The sequence below is a fragment of the Botryllus schlosseri genome, chromosome 2 (genome assembly GCF_051294905.1).
Source record: "Botryllus schlosseri isolate E-star chromosome 2, Bs_hap1, whole genome shotgun sequence".
NCBI lineage: Eukaryota > Metazoa > Chordata > Ascidiacea > Stolidobranchia > Styelidae > Botryllus > Botryllus schlosseri.
In genome coordinates, this window is record NC_137237.1 from 37593099 (window position 1) to 37606138 (window position 13040).

The window sequence follows — 13040 nt, forward strand, 5'->3', positions numbered from 1 at the left end:
TTGGAAATGCGGACGCGACCATAAAAAAGTTGGAAATCACCGGATATGCTATAGGGGAGACCGGGGACAAATGTAACTAGGGGCAAATGTAACAATCGACCTCACCGCTAGTGGGGTGTATAAATCGCCTTGATATTTTGTGTGCGCATGTGGTAGTTATCTCTCCTAACATATCTGAAGTTACGTTGAGATACGACGCGACACTCCGAAATAATTTGAAAAAAACGAAATTTTGGACACTTGAGTAAATATTTTCTGATCTGGAATAATTTGTTCAGACGAATAATACCTCAAGTGGTTACAACGTAATATATGTAGCTGGAACAATGTTACCACAGTCTACCTTGATGATAGAAAAACTAGGACATGCATCGCCGGAAAGGTACCATACTGAGACACTAATCATGGTCGAGCGTGTCAGGGGCAAACGCAACACTCTGTTACTTTTGCCCCGGTACAACATCTTTTCAATGCTGAATATGTTTGTTCATATGTTGGTATAACCATTTATCTACTGCAGATGAATCTTGAAACAGCCAGAGGTTCAATACCAGAACAGATAATACCTTGCCATACCAATTCTAACATGATCATCTGTCGGAATGGCCATTCAGCAGTGGTGATGTGAATCTTACGGATCGGTTATTTCCGTGATTCTACCACCCTTTCTCATGTTGATCGACTTTTGGTGTGTCGACCTTCAATGGTCACTTAAGAACTTGCCCATGACTGTATCCTCATCCTCTGACTTTTACATTTTGTCATAGGTGTGAACAATTTATTTTAATATCGTACAGAACAGGAGAATGCCATAAGCTATGACCCCACAAAATGTTGTGTCCTCGTTTTGCTACACTATCATTGGCGCATTCAACCAAAATATTTTAGCCGGATCGGTTTCGCACCTTCGCAGGTGACCCAATCCCCAACCCATTGTGCACGCTGAACAACAGCACCTTGTTTGAAGATGCCAAATATGTGTAGGGAGATGATGGAACGAATGTGGTTCTTGTACACTTTGAGCTCATGAAGAAGGCACGAAGGGTGATATTGTATTTAAATGCCAAAATCCTATGGGGCGTAGCCTGGAAGCGTTCAAACTTCTATTTTTCTAATTTAATACAATAATACAAGTTGTAGACCCGTTTTCGTTGTTCATTTTGTTTGTTTTCACTTATAAATAACACTGTTATAGTTGCCCCGCATGGGTGGTACAATTGCCCCTGCCCAGTAAACACAGTACAGACCAAAGATGTAGAAAGCCGAGCCCGATATAGTAGATATTAGATCTCGGCAGGTCGTAGAAAGGGGGATTTTGTGTCGACTCAATTCAATGTCTTTTCTATGTCCTTCAATAATGTAAATATTATGCAGATGCTACAGCCTTTAAACATGGTGAGTAGAATGTAGATCCTACATTAAAAGAACATTCTGATATAATAACCTGTTTTCTAGCACTGGGCATAACCTGATCACGGCTGCGTACACACACACACACCACATTATCTACTACATAATAATCACATTTGCGGTAATTTAATTCAAAACGAATTGGCAAGTGAATAATGCCGGTGTAAAAAATGAAACGAACGAAATTACTTGTAGGGCCAAGTAGCAATGAATGAAACTATGAGAACAGTCAGTAATCAGAAGGTTTCAACGTCTGATGATGATAATCCCTCTGGCGTTTTCTTTTCAACACCCTGTAGAAATAAAATGAAAATGACGATTATTAGCTAAGACATTCGTACTGCGAAAATGGCAGAGGTAGCGAGTAACGAATGACTCCTAGATTTTTTCACCCATACTTACTAAAATGGATTTGATTCTGGACTATTTCCACTCAAGTTTTCAAGTTTTTATTATTATATTTTTTATTATTATATGACTAGAAAACTGACTTCAATCGCCACTTCTACTTGATTATCAAGATCAACGATGACTACTTCAGCAATCTTTGAAAACAGCCACTAACGCAAAAAGAATTCTTGACTAAAATCTCTTCACATTCTGTCAAAAATGATCAATTCAACAATCCAAATGAATCAGTTATTTGGCAGCTAGTTGGAGAGATACATACTCAAGTCTAGAAAGTGGAATGATACTCTGCCTGGAAAGCTGAAGACCTAACAATATTGTGTACAGAGAACAAAACATTTGAGTGGCGGCACTGGTATAGACATTAACAAATTATTAGAATTGACAGCAAGATAACCAGCAAGACATTAAAATGAGAATTAGTGCAGTTTCTTAGGCTGTAGTGATACTCAGCCTGTAATTGACCTAGCAGAGAGCAAAACGTTGTAAAAAAAGCGAGCGAAACCTCCGACAAATGATACGATAAAACATTAGAATCGACAGTCTTACTAGAAGCAGAATAACAATCATGAGGGGTTAGAGAACAGAAGCCCGGGAAGTGACCATCAGAAATTACTGCATACTGGCCGAACAAATCCATGACCACTAACAAATGGTCTTTTAATAGTCAATATTGATACCAAATGACACCACCCCTATTTCACCGCAACATTTAGCAAATACAGCGCTGGAGTCAACCTTATAAAGTGCTAACCAAGCGCCCATTAGTCTTCTCACCTACTACATCGCGCTTCGCGGATGGAAATACGCATTAAAGCGAATGGACGCGACTTGTCACACTCTTGCTATTTGTGCTCCCTTTTTCTCTTCCTTCCTCTTGAGGAGAGAAACAGTCGGTCGCGTTTACGGATCGTGAATTCCCGGCTTAAGGGTGATTCTTCCTCCAATGGTCAGCACCTTGAAAATTGAGAACAATGTTGTTGCAAAATGCATGACAATTTGAAAGTTACATCATTCTAATTATTCCAGTTATGGCCGTGAATCGTTACAAGTGCGGTAACCATAAGAATTATTACTATACTTCAACTACAAATACAATATATTGTATAAAATAATTACTAATTCTTTTACGTTGATCGAGTCCCAAATGGATGAAATATGTCAAAGAATTTGCTAATTTTTTTTGTATAATTTGACAGATTCCGAAATCTTCTCAAAGTGCACCTTTCAAAAATTTGATATCAAGACTCCCAACATTTTACAATTCGAAGTTGGATGGCTTAACCAATACAAGCGAACAGTTTGTATCGCAATTGACAATTATGTAGAGAACGCTGCGATACATGTGAGTAGGCCTACCCTAAAACGTTTCTGACATGGACATTAGGGCTCTTAAAAAATGACTTTTTTTCTCAAATCGTTCTGGCTACTTGATAAAATTGTTAGGTTACCTAATTCAAGCCTACACACCAAATTTGGTTCAATTCCAACCAGTAGCCGCATTGCTACAGGAAAAGAAAGTTTCTATTTATTATATAAAAATAAATAGAAAAAATTTGAAAATTTTCTGTTCACCCCATGAAAGTGTTAGGTTATGTATAGAAACGATGTTCATCAAATTTGGTTCGATTCAAACAAGTGGAAGCGGAGTTATTGCCATCGAAAAATTCGGATTTTAATAAAATAGTATTTACGGGGGGCACCACTATAATAAATAATTAAAGAATTGTGTCACGCTGTCATACTGTTTTACGCAACCGTTGTTATGCACTGCATTGTTGCTGTGTTCTGGCTCAATTGATGTTATTTCTAAATTCGACATTAATGCGTCATAATTCTCCATCTGGTTTTGAATTCAACTCTGTTTTGCTTCCTTTATCGTGCCGGTAGCTCTTTAATAGGCATGCGAAAAGTTCTTCGGGTTTCAATAACGTTTATCATGAAGGTACTTTTGAAAGCAGTATTAAAATTTTGTACCACCAACCAGTTATTTAATTACTATTTATCTTCAAAGTAAATGCTCATTGCATGAAGCAGGGTTGTAAGACTCGAGTCAGGATTTTCTGTTGACTCGACTTGACTCAGGTCATCTTCTCAAAGTACTGAAATGACTCGACTCATTGCGCATGACTTGAGACTCAGACAGCCAAGACCGACATTTCATGATTATTTCAAAGAATAGTACAGCAAATCGCTATTGGGATTTCGTCAATTGATACTGGTATTTGAAAATGCGGCCAGAAACTGCTAAAAGTAAGGAAAATTCGTATATTATAAATGCGACCCACTCGATATCACAAAAAATATATAAAAAGTTGGTTTAACAAGACTTAAATTGGAAACTGAGCAGCTAACACAATGACTCTGGCTCGAGTCATAATACCATAACTCGGACTCGGCCCTCTGCTCGCTGACTTGGACTCGGACTTGACTCGGTGGTGAATTGAAAATGACCCGAGTCAAAACTATAAAAGTGAGATTGACTTGCGACTCGGAGCCTTGTGACTTGGTGACAACCCTGGCATGAAGCCTCAATAGTTACATGAGTGGGGTGACTAGACAAAGAACACAGTGACATTTGCAGCATATCATGAATGTCTCTTACTATATGTGATCTTGTTCAAATGGAGGTTGATGAAAGCGTATTTCCCATTCTTTCCGACTCTGCTATAATTTCACCAGACTGGCAACCTTCTTCATGATGCTTTTTGCTGACTGACCAATATTGTCGCCGCCAACGGTACGAGTGCAAATGTCTGATATGTCAATATAGGAACAGAATTAGTTGACTGTTCATGACCGTCCACGTTCAGAGTTGCATCTCAAAGATGCTAAAATAAGCCTTAATATAATCCAAGCAATACGATCGTCCACTTTGACTGACTGAATTTCTAAAAATAATAAACATAACACCTTGATAGCTTCCACATCTTACGTTTATATATACCGTCTGCTATCGGCAAGCATTTGAAAATAACAAAACAGATTCAACATACCACATCTCTTGCAAAGGCTTTTGCTTTCATTCAATATGTCATCAAACTTCTTTAAATCCTCCTTTGTGGTGAGTGGCTTCGTTTTATCATATACAATCTATGGCGGAATAAAAGTTTCGGATAAGTTCTAAAACGAACACAATTTTCCACACAAAAGTCAATTGCCACACGAAATGCCAAATGCTACGGTCCCATTTTACAAGGTATGGCTAGGTAACGTAGTGGTACCCTCCATTATAGCTAAACACCAATGAATTGCGGGTTCGAGCCTGACACGTCGACTCCATAATTCCTACCGAAGTGTTGGCCGTTTATCTAGGCTCCTCCTCGCCATCTGATCCGCATAGCCATGTCTTTATGGCGAGGTAACGTAGTGGTACCCTCCATTATAGCTAAACACCAATGAATTGCGAGTTCGAGCCTGACACGTCGACTCCATAATTCCTACCGAAGTGTTGGCCGTTTATCTAGGCTCCTCCTCGCCATCTGATCCGCATAGCCATGTCTTAAAAAGCCTAGGAGTGGGCCGTGCTATAAGTGGGCAGATGGTTGCCGATGAACTCGGCACTTGGTGAATTCGGCCCTCGGGAAATTTTGTAATGAAGTGTATTAACAGCTATTAATATGAATTATTAAACTAATAATAGTATTATCAAGTGATTCGTCAATCTTGTAAGGAGGTCAGGGCATCCGTAGATCACGCAGTCACGGCGTGATTAGATCACGGATTGCGTAGCCGCGGGAAATAATGCAGCGCTCATATACCGACCACGCGCGGTCTGCTTGAAATCGATGGCGTGAGTGACGGGCCTGTGTCGTGTAAGTTTTGAGAAGATGGATCTTGGCGTTGTATGTGAGATCGAAACTGTGGAAGATCAAGCGGCGCTTCTTCGTTTATCGATCACGACAAGCCAGTGTTTCTCATCAACAAATGTTTTGCATGATCACGTCAAAATAAATTATTTTTTGCCTTTGGAGAGACGATTCCACTCTGGGGTTAGGGTGTCTCGATAACAGGGTTGAAGGATCCCAAGATTTCGAGATCTACCGCGAGCCACGACACGTTTAAATTTCCTTTTTGATACTGTTCATTCATATTAAATGCATTTCTAATGCGAAGGTGTTCTAGTGCCAATTCCTCCAAGGGCCGAGTTCACCAAGTGAAGAGCATCGCATTACGCGATTACGCAATCTGTGATCTAATCACGCCGTGGCTGTGTGATCTACGCATGCCCTGACCCCCGTACAACATTGACAACCACTCAAAGTGCCAAGTTCACCGGCAAACATTCCAGTAACCAATCATGGTGACCGGTACCGCTACGAGATCTACCATGGTCGAATTCACCAAGTGCCGAGTTTGTGCGGCCGAATTCACTAAGTGCCGAGTTCACTGGTAATCGGGCAGATACGGAATGATAATAATAAGAACCGGCCTGGTGTAAAATGACCAGTGTAGTCGAACCACCACCATGAACACCACAAACAAACAAACAAACATCTAACATGGAAAAGAAATTACCTTTACAGCCTTTGACAAACACAGTTACCATTGAAATCAGCAATTTAGGTCTTATTCGAAAGCAGAATAACAGCTGTTTTAGCGGACATATCAAATCAAATGTTGGAAAGTTCATGTAAATTAGCCCAAAATATTATCTTACTGTGATCATATTCTATCAATATGGTCTGGCTAGCCAAATTCTCTGGGCCAACATAAACAAGCTGCGTTTGGTTTCAACGATTAATAATCTTGTCACTGGATTCGAGGTATAATTGCACTCAAATATCAAATTTTGCTCCATTAATCAACATCAAGTTGAAAATGTCCATTCTTGCACCAACTTTTATAAAATCACGAATCAGTGTTCTACAGGTATGTATCTATATGACTTATATACCTAGAAAATTCAAGCATAAATATTATGATATACCGTAGGTATAGGTACCGGTAATTCAGATGTTTGAAGCGACTTGGACAACTAGATAATTATAGTGGTCTAATTTCACTAAATTAGAGCGAAATGCCAGCAATATAATTGTAATCTAATTCGGAAAAAACGGTTTAGCTCTAATTCCAGCCTGGAAAAGCTGAAACTTTTCTATAGTTGTCTACACCGGTTTGCAGAAAGTCAAACAGCTCTAGGCGTCATTTACTACAGGCAATTCGAAATACCCCATAAGCTATATGCTACTGCGTATATACCTTTAACCCGCTACCTCAGTCAGTCACAATTTCTATATATTTACGGCATTTACCATACAGAAAGAGCGAACTATGCCTGGCTGCGACCTGTTGCGCGTCAAATCTTTGTCCGGCGCGATGACATAAAATTTGAATCGCCGAAATATTCTAGAAGTCACGCATCGATAATCATATTCCTAAACGTACAACATCTCACTTATTTAGTTATTCTCTGAATAAAACTATTAGCCATACTCGTTGAACATGCGAGATTACCGAAAGAGCGAATTTATATATAATGAAGATCATATATATCAGAAGAAAACAAAACTGTTCGACCTTAGAGCAACAACACGAATATACAACACCGGTGACATCCTCACGCAATAAAACGAAGGTAGGACATTGTTTTCTAATGGATAGAACGAAGCTACCGCATCAGATCGAACAAAACCGGATAGGAATTCATCGTGATTGAATGTGCCGACAAAGTCATCCTTTCTACGTATTTTAGTCATACCAGCGAGAGATAGAAAATTTGCATTATTAGGTTAACTACCGGATATAACGAAGCCTAATGCATGAGATGGAACAACACCGAGTATGAATTTATTCTGATTGAATATAACCACAAGACCATCCTACTACGTATTTTAGACATTCCCTCGAGACTTAGAAAATCAGAACCTAATCGAGATGATCCCGGATGATCCTTTTACGGTTTTGTGTTTGCTGGGTGGGTACGGGGCGATTGTAACATTTGAGCGGCGATTTTCGCGACCCAAAATTTCCATGATTGAGTCCTGATTGAGTTCCATTTTAGTTTCTATATAAACTATCGAGTTGTTGGCTTCCTTGTATGAAACTTTGGAAATGAAATTTCCATGAGAACAACACGTAATATTGGAAAATCCAAAAAGTGTTACAATTGTCCCCGGTCTCCCCTACCTGCTGGTGCATTTTATAGTAGCCTAATATATGGAAAAATCAATAATATTGACAGAAGTCGTTCAAAAAATATAACAACCAGATGTATATTCTAAGTGCCCGAGAAGTTACATCGACTACCCTATGGTGGGCCCAAGATCAGTGTTTTTCTATTCGGCGGAAGGGGGTAGAAAAATGTTGTTTCGGACCTGATTAAAACACATAACCAGATAGCCGCACCGACCTAACGGAATAGCAGGGCTGTCAAACACAATCCCGACAGGCCAGACACGGCCCGTCAGACAATTTCATCCGGACTGTGGAGAAATCTATTGCAGACCCTAGCAAGTAGCAATCACAGTAGCCCACATTACAGATGGCCTAATTAATGCCCTATGTTCCAATGCATTCCCGTATACCAGTGGTTCGTGGTTCCCAACCTTTTTTCTCCCAAGTTCCATTTCGAGGTTTTATGCAGTGCTCGCGTACCATCTACATAAGATAAGCACGCTGAAGGCGGTCAAAATGTTTCCACCGTGTTGAAGTGCATTTTAGGGCGCAGTATATGATTTCTGTAGAGGATCCATTTGAAATTCTTGTGGTCAAATATATTAAAACGGAATTTGGTTAGGTAAGAATCCCAATTTACGACTAGATGTCTGGCGTAGGCCGTCACTGGTGGAATAGCCACTACCAACAACGACGACCTTACCACGACGACGGCGGCTTGAAAAACTCAGAATCAACCCTCGAACTAATAACTCCCTTCAGAATCTTCTCGCGTACCACCTGGAACACCTTCGCGTACCATTACCACTTCTGTATACAGTCGATGGGCAATGCTTTGCTAGTGTGACGTCATATTGACAGACAATGTGTCACCTCATTTTTAAATCCGCTAGTGGGCGCTAAAGAGTGTCCGGAATTTGCTTCACAAAAATATGGTAACCCTAAACTACATCTCTGTTCAGTGTTCAGTGTACACAGTTCAGGGTACACTGTACAGTGTACACAGATGAAGCTTTTTTCAGCTCATATCGAATAGCCCGTAAGCTACTCTGCGAGATAGTTCGTGAGAAAAGTAGGACCGCAAAAACCAGCAAATTACATAATCAATGGTGATATATAAAATGACTAAATAGGCTTACATAATCACATGTATCCATGGGCTCTTGAGACAAAGGTCTGTATCCCATAAGATGACTGTGCCGGCACAAAACCCGTTACGAACGACTCCTCACGTCACTGTCAACATTGTCTGATAGCGCAGGCTCGGTAGACCCAGGGGGCTCTTTTCAAAGAGTGGACATCAGTTGAACGAATTTGAGGATCAATCCAAGACTATTGAAAAGAAATATTTGTTGCCAAAATTCGCAATACAAATGAACTGCTCAGTAATCACGCAGATATCATACTGGATACAGTTTTTTTTTTCTGCAATAAGTTGTGCGTGACAGAAGGGTGTCTTTCATAGAATAATTAAGTAATGGAATGGAAAGTTGCACGTGACGTTACCACCAATTTTACTCTGGCACAGTTAGTATACTTCCTGGATTGTTAACAATTTTTGTGAAATTTTATCAGCAAACATTCATAAAAATCTTTATCACAAAGATAACCGATTGCAACAGAATCAAATTCATTCTCCAAGGATGTACCAGTTCACTTACAAAACACCGTGATGCTTATCAGTATTCCATACAGCAAATGCATTTCAAAAAGGTACCAAGTTCAATACATACTACCTGCAAAATAGAGTTTAGTTCAGTTACCGTATCACAATAAACTCAGAAAAGTCAAATTTGGGGATTGGGCAAAACAAATACTACTCCTTGTGATCCATGGTTTGTTGAAAAGATTGTTTGTTTGGCTGTGCTATTATTGGGGCGATTTTTTGGACCTAAAAAGGTAAGATTTTGACTAAAAAATTCAAATTCACACATATTTTGATGATGAAAAACTTAATTTTGACCCCATGTACTTAAATTAGGTGTTTCCCACATAGTGTTAGAATTGTATTACCGGAACTTATCTTTATTTCTGGCTGGAGCTGTCTGTTCTTCTGAAGTAATTTGACCTGAAAAAATCTTTTAGCATGAAAATTGACAAATTTTTACATGAAAAAGAACTTATTTTATCGAAATCTGGACCCATGAATAATTCTAGTATTAGTTACATCTCGTATTATGGTAGAAATAATTAAAAATTTGTTGTAGTACAACGAAAGATACTTTCCTACATTTTCGGGTAGAAAGTGTCTGTCCTAACTTAGTAGCTTGGCAAGAATGAAGAAAGAACGTTCACCAGCTGCAGTTGTTGGCCGGCAACACTGAAGTTGTGCGTACACTGCACTCTCTCTCTCTCATTATGACAAAGTTGTCTACATCGCAATTTTTCATCACACGGTTTCTAATAGAAGAATCAATGCCCACGCAGTCTTGCTTCAGTTAGGATAGCGCAATAGGCTACGTTGAGTATTTGTTTCATTTGACAGTTTATGATTCACAATGAGCAGACGATGGTCCGTCTACAACGGTAGGACTATAAAGTAGGCTACAAGATGTAAATTGTAAAATGATAAGTTCGCCGACAGTGCAATCGTCTATGATACAAACGAAATGCAAGTTGCCAACAAAATTTTGATTTTGTAAAGAATTTTGGCAATATTTGACCTAACGGTACAATTTTGACAAAATTTTAACCTATTTTGACATGTCAAAAAAAAATCGCTTTAGTTAACACCTTACCACTTGGAATAAACAGTGCAGTGTAAAATGTGTTGCAGTTGAAAAACAATCAAAACCGTTGCATGACTGTCATACCGGCATTCAATTGCTGACATTGCAGTACTTGTCCACAATGGACCACAATATCGCCTACATAGTGATATTTCAGTGTGGATAGAGAGAACATCCCTTTATCCATATGTCAAAAAAGTTACTTCTATAGCAGCTTCCCATCAGTACCGTAGTACTGGACCTGGTCGCAGCCTGGTATATTATCAGATTCGAAGCTCGATCATCCAGCAATAATATCAGACGAATCATATACTACAAAACATCTAAAGAACATTCATATGAATAAGGGATATCAGTAGCCTACTAAAACATCTAAAACAAACGACGTTACTGCAATGTCAAAACGAGTTCATTTTATGACTATTCTCACATTACATACATTCAATAACATTTACCGCATTTCCATACCTTACAGTACATGGATGTTATGATCCTTTACGCCATCAGGTAGCAGAAACTGCTTCAATATATCCATTTCGCCAAGTTTTTTCGTGTACCCTACTCTCTGCCTGAAGCCTGACAAACCACCAATTCAAATCCAAACTGAAATCGAGCGCGCTCTACCGTAACGAAGGTGGTGACCCCTCTGCTACACAGGGAAATATGTATATTTCATTGAAATATTACCCTTAAACTTAGTGTTGAGTCAAGTGAGTAATATTATTTTACATACACCATGATTTAATGTGATTATGAATGCAAAATTGATGATAAATTACTAAGTATAAATTTTCTTGAAAATAAGCCGCATTGGCGAAGTGTTACATGTAAACGTAGAAATACGCAGAAGCGTTGCGACGATAATGGCCCAATGCGTTTATGCCTAAAAAGTGCGTCTGTACGCAGAAAAAAGTGTTCTGAAGTGTTCAATACGACCTTGCGGATTTACAGTGTACGTTCGCATTGACTTTCAAAAGCTGCAAATTGAACTATGCGGAAGGTGCAGAGAGCTTCATGTACAATGCATATTGATGCATCCCAGAAGGTATAAATTCCCGACAGCAGGAGCATTCGACTGAATCATGAGATGCAAATAATTGTTTTGTTATGGAAATGATATAGTAATCTTTTGTTTACTAAAACACCCCGTTTTAGAAAATGTCATGACATGTTCCCTCACGCATATTACGGCCTTTAGTTTAGTCGTAGAGCAATACAGAGAAGTTGTATGGATACGATGTCAACACTTTGCGCGATTCGTATACGATGATAAGAAAATATGGCGTAACGTTAAATGTCATATAGTGTAATTGTATTGTAGGAAAATATACGGCGATGCTCCACCTGCTTTTAAACTTGAACATGTATGTTCTCCAGACAAAAGAACTGAAACTAATTAGAGCTCCAAGTAATGATACTGCAAATTGGACGAGAACTTCCAATACTACATCAGAAAAGCAGAAATATATTTTATGCCTTTTGTCGAGACAGTTTTAACGGTGATCTGCTAAAACAGCTAACGCTCAAAAAGTCAGAACCCACTTTTCCAGATTAGGACACGCCATGGGCTGCTAGATTACGATATTATGGGTAAATGCTAGATTGCGAAATGGTAGTTTCAAACGTTATGATGGGCCATATTTACTGTGAAGAAATAGGACATATGGGCGACAATGTGGTGCAATGCAATCTGCAACCTAAATAAGATTCACTTTCGTGAAAACATATTTGCAACTCAATATCTACTAAATGTTAAGTGCGACGGAAATTCTGGGTTTGACCTAAATTTTGTTAAAATTGCAAGGCAGAACTCCGTGAAAACAGCCCGAGAATTCCCCAGTTCCTCTTTCTAATTGGAGAGTTACACTACTTCTACTTGACAAACTGAGAATAGCGAAAAGTAAGTAAGTAGATCACTAAATATTATGAAGTAGAAGTAGAAGTAACGAAGATTCTATCTACTTGAGTAAGTACCCGAAGTAGAGTAAAACTACTTGAGTACTTCGAAAAAGTAGAAGTACTTCGTTACTGACCACCTCTGCATTTTGATACGTAATAATACCTTAGTTTAGCTGTGAAGTCAACTTACCAGAATTTCTTCACAAAATTACTGACTGTTACTCGTAACTGCAATTTACCAGGCTATTGGTCCTTGCTACACTAATGCATTAGTATGTTAGCCCCAGTAGCCAAGATTTCCAATATCAACGGATGATTGGTTCTCTTCAATGTGAATCTGGTGTAGCTCAATGTTTCAACCGTGAAATTGCTGCACGACTATAGTAATTGTGGACCGTGTGTATTTATAATGGCTTAACTCACAGAACAGCAAATTGTAGACAGAATACAATTAGAAATCGCCAATCCGCTCGCGTA

The 13040-nt window shown here is 39.0% G+C and overlaps 1 long non-coding RNA gene across 3 annotated transcripts; it reads right to left on the bottom strand.

Annotated features, from left to right (window-relative positions):
• Positions 1-1520: 1520 nt before the first annotated feature.
• On the bottom strand, positions 1521-6909 carry LOC145434602 (uncharacterized). Of its 3 annotated transcripts, none has more exons than XR_013913486.1 (4): positions 6337-6909; positions 4815-4911; positions 4424-4574; positions 1521-2775 (listed from the first exon to the last, which is right to left on the bottom strand). It is a non-coding gene; the product is annotated as an uncharacterized LOC145434602 (long non-coding RNA). The 3 variants fall into 3 exon arrangements; XR_013913485.1 differs by lacking the exon at positions 6337-6909 and having other exon boundaries at positions 1521-1703; positions 2596-2775; positions 4815-5179; XR_013913484.1 differs by lacking the exon at positions 6337-6909 and having other exon boundaries at positions 4815-5174.
• Between the last annotated feature and the right edge of the window lie 6131 nt (positions 6910-13040).